We start from the raw sequence: 12069 nt of genomic DNA on the forward strand, positions 1-12069 counted from the left end.
TTTTTTTTTTTTTTTTTTTTTTTTTTTTGTCACCTAAGTTTTAAATTAGACAGCACATCTTTTATCCAGTGTAATATGGTGGGTGGGGCAGCTTCCTTCCATTTTAAGAGGATGACCCCGAAAAGCAAAAGTAATGGGTGTGGGGTTACTTTTGTTGCAAGGACAGTAGAAAGTGCTTCACAAATGTCCTTTCAAAATATTTGGATTTTAGGACAAGTCCAAAACATATGCATTAGTTGCTTCCCCTGATTTACATCTGTTGCACGTTGGGTCAATTTGAGGCTAAATTTTGGTGAGTTTTGATTTACGTAAGTGTGTCTGGTGAACCACTTTAAATTGAATAAGAGAATGTCTTGACCTGATTGAAGATGAATGAATGTTCCTCAAAACATCAACCCATACTGCCTCATTAAATGTAATTTGAAGATCTGACTCCCAAGATTGTTTAATTACAAGAGAGGAGGGTGAATTTATATGAGATTAGATTCAGCATGACAGAAATGGCTTTGTTTCTGGTTGGGTCAAAGGACATGAGCTCATCAATAACATTACAAGGAGGCTTAACTGGCAACCCAGGGGAGGATGATTGAACAACCCCAGGTTTCTTTTCAGCACTGTAGCCAGGCTGACGAGTCAGAGCTCTATTGAGCTGAGTATTCCATTAACTTTAACTAGTAATGACTTCATGACTTTCTTTGCTAACAAAATTTTAACTATTAGAGAAAAAATTACTCATAACCATCCCAAAGACGTATCGTTATCTTTGGCTGCTTTCAGTGATGCCGGTATTTGGTTAGACTCTTTCTCTCCGATTGTTCTGTCTGAGTTATTTTCATTAGTTACTTCATCCAAACCATCAACATGTTTATTAGACCGCATTCCTACCAGGCTGCTCAAGGAAGCCCTACCATTAATTAATGCTTCGATCTTAAATATGATCAATCTATCTTTATTAGTTGGCTATGTACCACAGGCTTTTAAGGTGGCAGTAATTAAACCATTACTTAAAAAGCCATCACTTGACCCAGCTATCTTAGCTAATTATAGGCCAATCTCCAACCTTCCTTTTCTCTCAAAAATTCTTGAAAGGGTAGTTGTAAAACAGCTAACTGATCATCTGCAGAGGAATGGTCTATTTGAAGAGTTTCAGACAGGTTTTAGAATTCATCATAGTACAGAAACAGCATTAGTGAAGGTTACAAATGATCTTCTTATGGCCTCGGACAGTGGACTCATCTCTGTGCTTTTGAATAATCAGGTCCCATCTTATCTTAGGGACCTCATAGTACCATATCACCCCAATAGAGCGCTTCGCTCTCAGACTGCAGGCTTACTTGTAGTTCCTAGGGTTTGTAAGAGTAGAATAGGAGGCAGAGCCTTCAGCTTTCAGGCTCCTCTCCTGTGGAACCAGCTCCCAATTCAGATCAGGGAGACAGACACCCTCTCTACTTTTAAGATTAGGCTTAAAACTTTCCTTTTTGCTAAAGCTTATAGTTAGGGCTGGATCAGGTGACCCTGAACCATCCCTTAGTTATGCTGCTATAGACGTAGACTGCTGGGGGGTTCCCATGATGCACTGTTTCTTTCTCTTTTTGCTCTGTATGCACCACTCTGCATTTAATCATTAGTGATCGATCTCTGCTCCCCTCCACAGCATGTCTTTTTCCTGGTTCTCTCCCTCAGCCCCAACCAGTCCCAGCAGAAGACTGCCCCTCCCTGAGCCTGGTACTGCTGGAGGTTTCTTCCTGTTAAAAGGGAGTTTTTCCTTCCCACTGTAGCCAAGTGCTTGCTCACAGGGGGTCGTTTTGACCGTTGGGGTTTTACATAATTATTGTATGGCCTTGCCTTACAATATAAAGCGCCTTGGGGCAACTGTTTGTTGTGATTTGGCGCTATATAAAAAAATTGATTGATTGATTGAATAAACTATCTTACCTGTAAATATCTAAAGACATGAGAAGCTGGCAGGCCATACTTTTCTGACAGTATTACGGTTATGGTTTGTTACGGTGATGCTCAAATAAACTAAACCATGTGTAGTAATCTTAATAGGAACATTAATAGTGGTAAGCTCTAAACCACGATATACATACACATACACACAATTTTAATATCTTCCATCCATCCATCCATTTTCTTCCGCTTTATCCGGAGTCGGGTCGCGGGGGCAGCAGCTCAAGCAAAGCTGCCCAGACCTCCCGATCCACACACACCTCCTCCAGCTCCTCCGGGGGAACCCCAAGGCGTTCCCAAGCCAGCCGAGAGATGTAGTCCCTCCAGCGTGTCCTGGGTCTTCCCCGGGGCCTCCTCCCAGTGGGACGTGCCCAGAACACCTCTCCAGCGAGGCGTCCAGGGGGCATCCGGAAAACATGCCCGAGCCACCTCAACTGACTCCTTTCGATGTGGAGAAGCAGCGGCTCGACTCCGAGCTCCTCCTGAGTGACCGAGCTCCTCACCCTGTCTCTAAGGGAGTGCCCAGCCACCCTGCGGAGGAAACTCATCTCGGCAGCTTGTACTCGCGATCTCGTTCTTTCGGTCATGAGCCAAATCTCATGACCATAGGTGAGGATCGGAACGTAGATCGATCGGTAAATCGAGAGCTTTGCCCCTCTACTCAGTTCTCTCTTCACCACGACGGTCCGATACAGCGACCGCATCACTGCAGATGCTGCACCAGTCCGTCTATCGATCTTACGCTCCATCCGTCCCTCACTCGTGAACAAGCCCCCGAGATACTTAAACTCCTCCACTTGAGGCAAGGACACTCCACCGACCTGAAGAGGGCAAAGCACCTTTTTCCGGTCGAGAACCATGGCCTTGGATTTGGAGGTGCTAATTTTCATCCCGGACGCTTCACACTCGGCTGCAATCTGCCCCAGTGCATGCTGAAGGTACTGATTTGACAAAGCCAACAGAACCACATCGTCCGCAAACAGCAGAGACGAGATTCTGTGGTTCCCAAACCAGACCCCTCTACACCCTGGCTGCGCCTAGAAATTCTATCCATAAAAATAATGAACAGAACCGGTGACAAAGGGCAGCCCTGGCGGAGGCCAACGTGCACTGGAAACAGGTTTGACTTACTACCGGCAATGCGAACCAAGCTCCTGCTGCGGTCGTACAGGGACCGGATAGCCCTTAGCAAAGGACCCCGTACTCCCGGAGCACTCCCCCACAGGGTGTGCCGAGGGACACGGTTGAATGCCTTCTCCAGATCCACAAAACACATGTGGACTGGTTGGGCAAACTCCCAGGAACCCTCAAGCACCCGATGGAGCGTGTAGAGCTGGTCCAGTGTGCCGCGACCAGGACGAAAACCACACTGCTCCTCCTGAATCCGAGGTTCAACCATCGGTCGAATTCTCCTCTTCAGTACTCTGGAATAGACCTTACCGGGGAGGCTGAGGAGTGTGATCCCCCTATAGTTTCTACACACCCTCCAGTCCCCCTTCTTAAACAGAGGGACCACCACCCCGGTCTGCCAATCCAGAGGCACTGTCCCCGATCGCCACGCGATGTTACAGAGGCGTGTCAGCCAAGACAGCCCCACAACATGCAGAGACTTAAGGTACTCAGGACGGATTTCATCCACCCCAGGAGCCTTGCCACCAAGGAGCTTTCTAACCACCTCGGTGACTTCGGCCTGGGTAATGGATGAGTCCGCCTCCGAGTCCCCAGTCTCTGCTTCCTCTTCAGAAGACGTGACAACGGGATTGAGGAGATCCTCGAAGTACTCCTTCCACCGCCCGACAACATCCCCAGTCAGGATCACCAGCTCCCCACCGGCACCATAAACAGTGCTGGTGGAGAGCTGCTTCTGCGTCGGACGGTTTGCCAGAATCTCTTCGAGGCCGCCCGATAGTCTTCCTCCATAGCCTCCCCGAACTCCTCCCAGACCCGAGTTTTTGCCTCTGCGACCGCATGGGCTGCTGCACGCTTGGCCTGCCGGTACCTGTCAGCTGCCTCTGGGGTCCCACCTACCAACAAAGATAAGTAGGACTCCTTCTTCAGCTTGATGGCATCCCTTACTTTCCGTGTCCACCACCGGGTTCGGGGATTGCCGCCGCGACAGGCACCAGAGACCTTGCGACTCACAGCTACGAGCAGCTGCATCGACAATAGAGGTGGAGAACATGGTCCACTCGGACTCCATGTCTCCAACCTCCCCCAGGATCTGGGAGAAGCTCTCCCGGAGGTGGGAGTTGAAGACCTCGCTGACAGAGGTTTCCGCCAGTCGTTCCCAGCAGACCCTCACGATACGTTTGGGCCTGCCAGGTCTTAGCGGCTTCCTACCCTCCCAGCGGATTCAACTCACCACCAGGTGGTGATCAGTCGACAGCTCTGCCCCTCTCTTCACCCGAGTGTCCGAGACACGTGGCCGAAGGTCAGATGATACGACTACAAAGTCGATCATCGACCTCCGGCTCAGGGTGTCCTGGTGCCACGTGCACTTATGGACACCCTTGTGCTCGAACATGGTGTTCGTGATGGACAAACTGTGACTAGCACAGAAGTCCAACAACTGAACACCACTCGGGTTCAGATCGGGGAGGCCGTGCTTCCCGATCACCCCCCTCCAGGTCTCACTGTCGCCGCCCATGTGGGCGTTGAAATCCCCCAGGAGAACAATGGAGTCCCCCTCCCATTGACTCCAGGAAGGTCAGGTAGTCTGCACTGCTGCTCGGCACGTAGGCCGAGACAACGGTGAGAGACCTGTCCCCGACCCGAAGGCGTAGGGACGCGACCCTCTCGTTCACCGGAGTGAACTCCAACACTTGACGACTGAGCTGGGGAGCAATAAGCAATGCGACCCCAGCTCTCTGCCTCTCCCCGTTTTAATATCTTTGTGTTTTTATTTTTTTACACGTCTTGAACACATTTTAAAAGTATTTGTGTGTTTTTTTTTTAAGGGACTGAACTTGAACTTGAACTTATTTATTTGGCACACAATTCGTCAATAACAAACACCGATATACAAGACAATTCCACAGTGACGTGTGACCAAAAAGGGGTGAGCAGAAGCAAGGTTTATAAACGCCCACCCCCTATATACATACATATATACACATTACCTACCCCCAGAGCAAGCACACAGGCGACAGTGGTAAGGAAAAACTCCCTCTGATGTATTGAGGAAGAAACCTCAAGCAGACCAGACTCTAAGGGGTGACCCTCTGCTTAGGCCATGCTACAAATACATTTAACAACACAAACTCAAATCCCATTATCATAAACATATCAAGTGAACACCGTGTCTTCGTCTACATACATACGAGGTCTGTCTGTAAAGTATAGGTCCTTTTTATTTTTTTCAAAAACTATATGGATTTCATTCATATGTTTTTACGTCAGACATGCTTGAACCCTCGTGCGCATGCGTGAGTTTTTCCACGCCTGTCGGTGACGTCATTCGCCTGTGAGCACTCCTTGTGGGAGGAGTCGTCCAGCCCCTTGTCGGAATTCCTTTGTCTGAGAAGTTGCTGAGAGACTGGCGCGCTGTTTGATCAAAATTTTTTCTAAACCTGTGAGACACATCGAAGTGGACATGGTTCGAAAAATTAAGCTGGTCTTCAGTGAAAATTTTAACAGCTGATGAGAGATTTTGAGGTGATTCTGTCGCTTTAAGGACTTTTCACGGTGCGAGACGTCGCGCAGCGCTCTCAGGCGGCGTCATCAGCCTGTTTCAAGCTTAAAACCTCCACATTTCAGGCTCTGTTGATCCAGGACGTCGTGAGAGAACAGAGAAGTTTCAGAAGAAGTCGGTTTCAGCATTTTATCCGGATATTCCACTGTTAAAGGAGATTTTTTTAATGAAAGACGTGCGGGCGGATTGCAGCGTCGGCTCGCAGCCGCCGCGACGCTCTGCCACAGGAAAATCACCTCTGTTGGAAGCCTTGAGGACAAGTTGGAACATCTCCAGCTGATAAACAATTTCTCATATACTCACTCCATTGAAAGCCATCAAAAGCCAACTGGATTTTAACAAATGGTTATCAACACGGAGGTGTTTTTCCTGTGCCGCCGCGCCGCGTCGGCTGCGTCCCGACGTGCGGACCCGTCCGCACGTCTTTCATTAAAAAAATCTCCTTTAACAGTGGAATATCAGGATAAAATGCTGAAACCGACTTCTTCTGAAACTTCTCTGTTCTCTCACGACGTCCTGGATCAATAGAGCCTGAAATGTGGAGGTTTTAAGCTTGAAACAGGCTGATGACGGCGCCTGAGAGCGCTGCGCGATGTCTCGCACTGTGGGAAGTCCTTAAAGCGACAGTATCACCTCAAAATCTCTCATCAGCTGTTAAAATTTTCACTGAAAACCAGCTTAATTTTTCGAACCATGTCCACTTCGATGTGTCTCACAGGTTTAGAAAAAATTTTGATCAAACAAAGCGCCAGTCTCTCAGCAACTTCTCAGACAAAGGAATTCCGACGAGGGGCTGGACGACTCCTCCCACAAGGAGTGCTCACAGGCGAATGACGTCACCGACAGGCGTGGAAAAACTCACGCATGCGCACGAGGGTTCAAGCATGTCTGACGTAAAAACATATGAATGAAATCCATATAGTTTTTGAAAAAAATAAAAAGGACCTATACTTTACGGACAGCCCTCGTACATACAGTATACACACACCAACATACACCTTCACATACATACATAATTACACACACACACACGCACACACATATATATATATATATATATATATATATATATATATATATATATATATATATATATATATATATATATATATATATATATACACACACAAATGACAACACAAAACTCACCGTACTTCATTAGATTCATATCTTGAAAACATCTTTTTTTTTTTTATATTGATTTTTAAACTGATTGATATTTGGACATCGTTTGAGGTCATCCATCAGGTTATTCCATAATCTAGGGCCACACATAGAGACACAGAAACCTTTCCTGGTCGGCCGAGCGCCAGCAATTTTAAAATGATACAAGCCCCGTAAATTATATTTTCCTGCTCTCTCAGTAAAATATTCTTGAATTCTAAATGGCACTTCTTTATTTTTCACTTTGTGCATTAATTGAACAGTCTTAAATGAAATCATATCATTAAGTTTTAATATTTGAGATTTAATGAACAGTGGGTTGGTGTGGTCTCGATAACCTGCATTATGAATTGTCCTTAATGCTCTTTTTTGAAAAATGAATAATGGTTGCAATGTAGTTTTGTAATTGTTGCCCCAAACTTCAGCGCAATAAGTCAAGTAGGGTGCAACCAAAGAACAATAGAGAGTATGTAGTGCTCTGCAATCAAGAACATGCTTTACTTTATTTAATACTGCAATACTTTTTGATACTTTCATTTGAATATGCTGAATATGAGCTTTCCAATTAATTTTTTCATCAATAATGACACCTAAAAACCTATTCTCTTTGACACGTTCTGTGTTTATCCCATGTATATTTAACTGAATTTGTATGTCTTTTTTATAATTTCCAACATCAATTTAGTTTTAGACAAATTTAATGATAATTTGTTAATATCAAACCATCTCTTTAACTTAATCATTTCTGTTCCTAAATCAGATAATAGTTGTTGCAGATTTTCCCCTGAGAAAAACAGGTTTGTGTCATCTGCAAAGAGCAGTTTTAATCATATCTGAGACTTTGCATAAATCATTAATGTATAAAATAAATAATTTTGGGCCCAACACAGAACCTTGTGGGGCTGTTTATGCATCCGATCGATCGGCCACCGATCATTATCGGCCGATCACGCCTTGATCGATTTGATCGGTGATCGGCAAAATGCGCCGATCAAAAGGACCGATCACAACAGTGTAGGCAGTAGCGCAGGGAGCGCTTGGTGTGTTTGTCAGGAAAATGATCATTTCTCTACATTAATTACAGACCCTGCAGCGGGTCCGTGATCAACTTTTCTGCAGCGCGGCCTTGCTCTGGACCTTGAACCAATCAAACCAGTGGTTCGCAGATTGAAGCATGCTTCGAGCCTGTTGCTTCGTTTGTATTTTCTTTCTTTCGCTTAAAGTAGACCTGCATTGAAATAAATGCAGTCAGATCTTTGGACCAAAAAATGACTTATATTTATACGTACATAAGATCCTTCTGAATGTAGTAAATTAAATCTGCAAGCCCAGATCTGTCATTCAACGGAGAAATCTTCATTTGAAAATGACAAATTTACGGCTAACATTTAGCCCTCCGCAAATTGTCCCTCTCATCATGGACGATGCCAAGATGTCAGGGACAAGACCCTCTCCCAGCATGCATTGCGCGTGCCAACTGTAATTTGTGGATTTACGTCAGTTTGCATCTGCACCTTTTTCTTGTATTATATGGAAGGATCTACTTTTTAAAACTTCGTATTGTCTTGCGGTACGCTTGGTGAGTACACATTTCTTTTATTTGTGCTTGAAAATGATTTTTGGGGACTTTTTCATACGCCCGTTTGAGTGGTGTCGCGTTGAAAATCTACTGTCTTTCGCCTCCGTTGTACCGTCGCGGGCTACGGAGGCGAGACCCGCAAAGAATTCAAGTCATTAAAAATATATAAACCCCTCTCAGCGGCCACAGAGCTCAGCGGCCACGGAGCTCCGTGGCTCCGATTCCCGAGACGTGCGGCGCTGCGGATTTTGCAGCAAGAAGTCTGTTCTTTTGTCATATTTTAAACATATTTTTTGTTTTTAACATTTAAACATCTTTGACTTTTACTAAAACATTATAAACATTATAACATAAATAACAAAGGATGGGTATTGATGAAATTTTATCAGTACCATTATCGATTCCGCTTATCGATCCGATTCCTTATCAATTCCCTTATGGATATCTCTTGTGAACTGTCTGTGTGCTACAAGTAGGTTTTACAGGTTTTCTATGTCAGTAACATTTTATTAAGTCTTAAAGTAAATACATATGAAATTGGTTACTGGATCCTTGATCTCTGGACATAAATAAAAATAAACAAAATCTGTAGTTTTTTTTTCTTCAAAAGCATTTCCTTTCAGACATTAATGGCACAAATCTAACTCCATACCTCTGAGCTGGCAGCCGGTCTGCTCTGTGTAAGCCTGATCCCGTCAGAAGCTAAGCAGTACAGCGTCTGGTTAGTACTTGGATGGGAGAACTCTTCCGCACACAAGTGGCTGTGTGTGTTTCTCCAGGTATAACAGGAGTTGCATCAGGAAGGACATCCAGTGTAAAACCTGTGCCAAATAACTATGCAGATCTGACTGTATCCGCTGTGGGGACACCGGACAATAACAGGAGCTGCTGAACTGACCACAACAACCTCTGAGCTGAACTCTTGCAAACGGCTGTGCTGCACGTCAGGACATCTCATTTTTGGGAGGGGAAAAAACCCCCAAAAACATTTTAGTCTGTTGTCTGGGGAGGTGATGGTCTAGTGGTTAAGGTGTTGGGCTTGAGTCCAGAAGATCATGGGTTCAAATCCCCACCTGACTGGAAAATCACTAAGGGCCCTTGGGCAAGGCCTTTAATCCCCTATTGGTCCCAGTGTGTAGCGAGCACCTTGTATGGCAGCACCCTGACATCGGGGTGAATGTGATACAGATGGAAAAGCTCTCTATATATATAAATGCAGTCCATTTACCATTTGTCTCTGTTAAAACATTTGGAAAGAGGTGTCATTTGATTTAAACAGCGATTCGCTTTGAAGTGATTAATTCCGACTGGACTCTGTCTCAGCAGAGAGTGGCGCAGTGTTTGGATGGGTACAAATGGAACGGAGGAGGATTCTCTTTTTCTTTTTCTTTTTTTTTTCTCGCAACAAGACAAGAGTCCCAGTTAGTGACTTTAATCTGCACAAAAGTTACTCACGATTGATATTTTTAAATGGCTTTGAGAGGGGTTAAGAAGTGGACTTGCCGCTTCTGAAAAGCTGAACCAACGGAGCAGCAGGTTGGATCACTGTTTCGTTGTTTCAAGATTCAAAGCAGAGCCATTGCAGAAGTGGTTTATTACAGACTCGCTGCAGGGTGTCGAATCAACATAAAGAAATGATTTTCCCGATTAAAAAGGACCAATAAAGGACTCGTTAAAAAAAAAAGAGGCTATTGATGTTGGTGGATCGAATCGTTTTCAGTTTCAATTTATTTTTCTTTATGTAGCGCCTAATCACAACAGAGTTGCCTCAAGGCCCTTCACACAGGTAAGGTCTAACCTTACCAACCCCCAGAGCAACAGTGGTAAGGAAAAACTCCCTCTGAGGAAGAAACCTCAAGCAGACCAGACTCAAAGGGGTGACCCTCTGCTTGGGCCGTTACAAATATAAATTACAGAACAATTCACAGACGAATATACAAGAAATGCTGTTGGTGGACAGGACAGGAGGATTGCCAACACAAATACAACTCCCATCTCTGGATGGAGCTGCACCTTTAACAGAGACAAAAAAACAGAATCAGGCAACAGAAAGACAAAAAATACTGTATAATTTGCCAGCATTAATCTACAAGAGAAACAGAGAAATACTAAGCTGATCGCTGGCCGCTAGCCCTAAGCTTCACTAAAAGACCCAGAATTTAGAATTTAGGTAAAGTTGAGGCCGAGGCCCGCTCCAATTACTTATAACATGAATTAAAAGAGTAAAAAGCGTAAAACAAAACTGCACCAGTATGCTAGCCACGCGAAAGGGAAAAGAAGTGCGTCTTAAGTCTGGACTTGAAAGTCTCCACAGAATCTGATTGTTGATGCAGGGAGATCATTCCACAGAACAGGGGCACAATAAGAGAAAGCTCTGTGACCTGCAGACTTCTTATTCACTCTAGGGACACAAAGTAGTCCTGCACCCTGAGAACGTAATGCCCGGGCCGGTACATAAGGTTTAATTAGGTCAGCTAGGTAGGGAGGTGCCAGTCCATGAATAATTTTATAGGTTAGTAGCAGAACCTTCATTTCATTTTTACTTTTGTGTTCCTTTGGCTGAGTATTCTTGTGCTGCATCACATTTGGCCACCAGGTGGCAACCTACATCCAAATTGGTTTGCCACACTGCACTCAAACTTACAGAGGCCCCTTTACTCTGTTATGGGAGCAAATTCTGCAAGTTTCATGAAAATCTTTGTAAAGTGGTCCAATAAAAATGGTGCAAAAAGGGTCAATACTCAAACCAGCCACAAAACTCTTTCCAACTGAAACTAGAGATGCTGACTGACAATAAGCCATATTTCATCACTTTTGACTTAGGACGTATGGAGAAATCACTGTGCGAAAAAATGGTAAATTTGCATTTTTGTGCCAAAAAGTGCGCCCTATAATTGTGCGCCCAAAGTTGGCCACCAAAATTTTAATCAAAATCAAAGTAAGCGGTCCTAATCTATCATCACATGCATAAAAGACTTTGGGTGACTTAAGGCCGCAGGCCACACCGCCCCTGTGAAAATGTGCACAATTACAAAAAAACTGTGATTTGCAGCGCCACCTGTGGGCTGCACGGGTCAGCCACCAAAATTTTCATGTTTTTGGAGAGTCCATACCCAATAGATTAAGACAAATGAAAATCAATTTGGCTCACTCAGGGCGCACGGAAATATGAGCATTTAAAAACCTAAATTTTGTGATTTTGCTATTTTGGCTCATTTTCACCCCAAATTACCAGGACCCCCTAAAATAAAGTGAACCTTATCAAGGATTTAAAAAAATGTGATTTTTGTTTGTTTTTAACATATATCTACCCATTTAAAAAAACAAAATTGGGACAAACAGACGGGGTCATAAATCACAACCTGCCTGACAGGCTCTTAATTTTTTTCAGTGTCGAGCAGAAAGTACGCAGTTTTTAACCAAGTCTACGCAACACTCCGCGACTGTATTTAAATCTACACAAGACTGCGCTACTGTACACCAAGCCTCCACAAGTCAACACACCAAGGCCAAAAATCCTTTTATCAGTACGTTCCTGGATTGATACATTTTATTCATCCCACTGGACTTTGCTGACAGTGAAGCTTCAAAACTGCAGAAGAGGCGAGCCAAGCTTCCACGTTCAGAGGACATGTCCATTGATCATGGACAGATTTCAATCATGCTGACCTGAAGACAATGT

General features: G+C 44.5%; 1 long non-coding RNA gene across 1 annotated transcript in view; it reads left to right on the forward strand.

The window, feature by feature from the left end:
• LOC117504894 overlaps nt 1-12069 on the forward strand; it is a 797517-nt gene that overhangs the window by 342098 nt on the left and 443350 nt on the right. The window lies entirely within an intron of this gene.

The sequence above is a fragment of the Thalassophryne amazonica genome, chromosome 23, assembly GCF_902500255.1.
Source record: "Thalassophryne amazonica chromosome 23, fThaAma1.1, whole genome shotgun sequence".
NCBI classification, from domain to species: Eukaryota; Metazoa; Chordata; class Actinopteri; order Batrachoidiformes; family Batrachoididae; genus Thalassophryne; species Thalassophryne amazonica.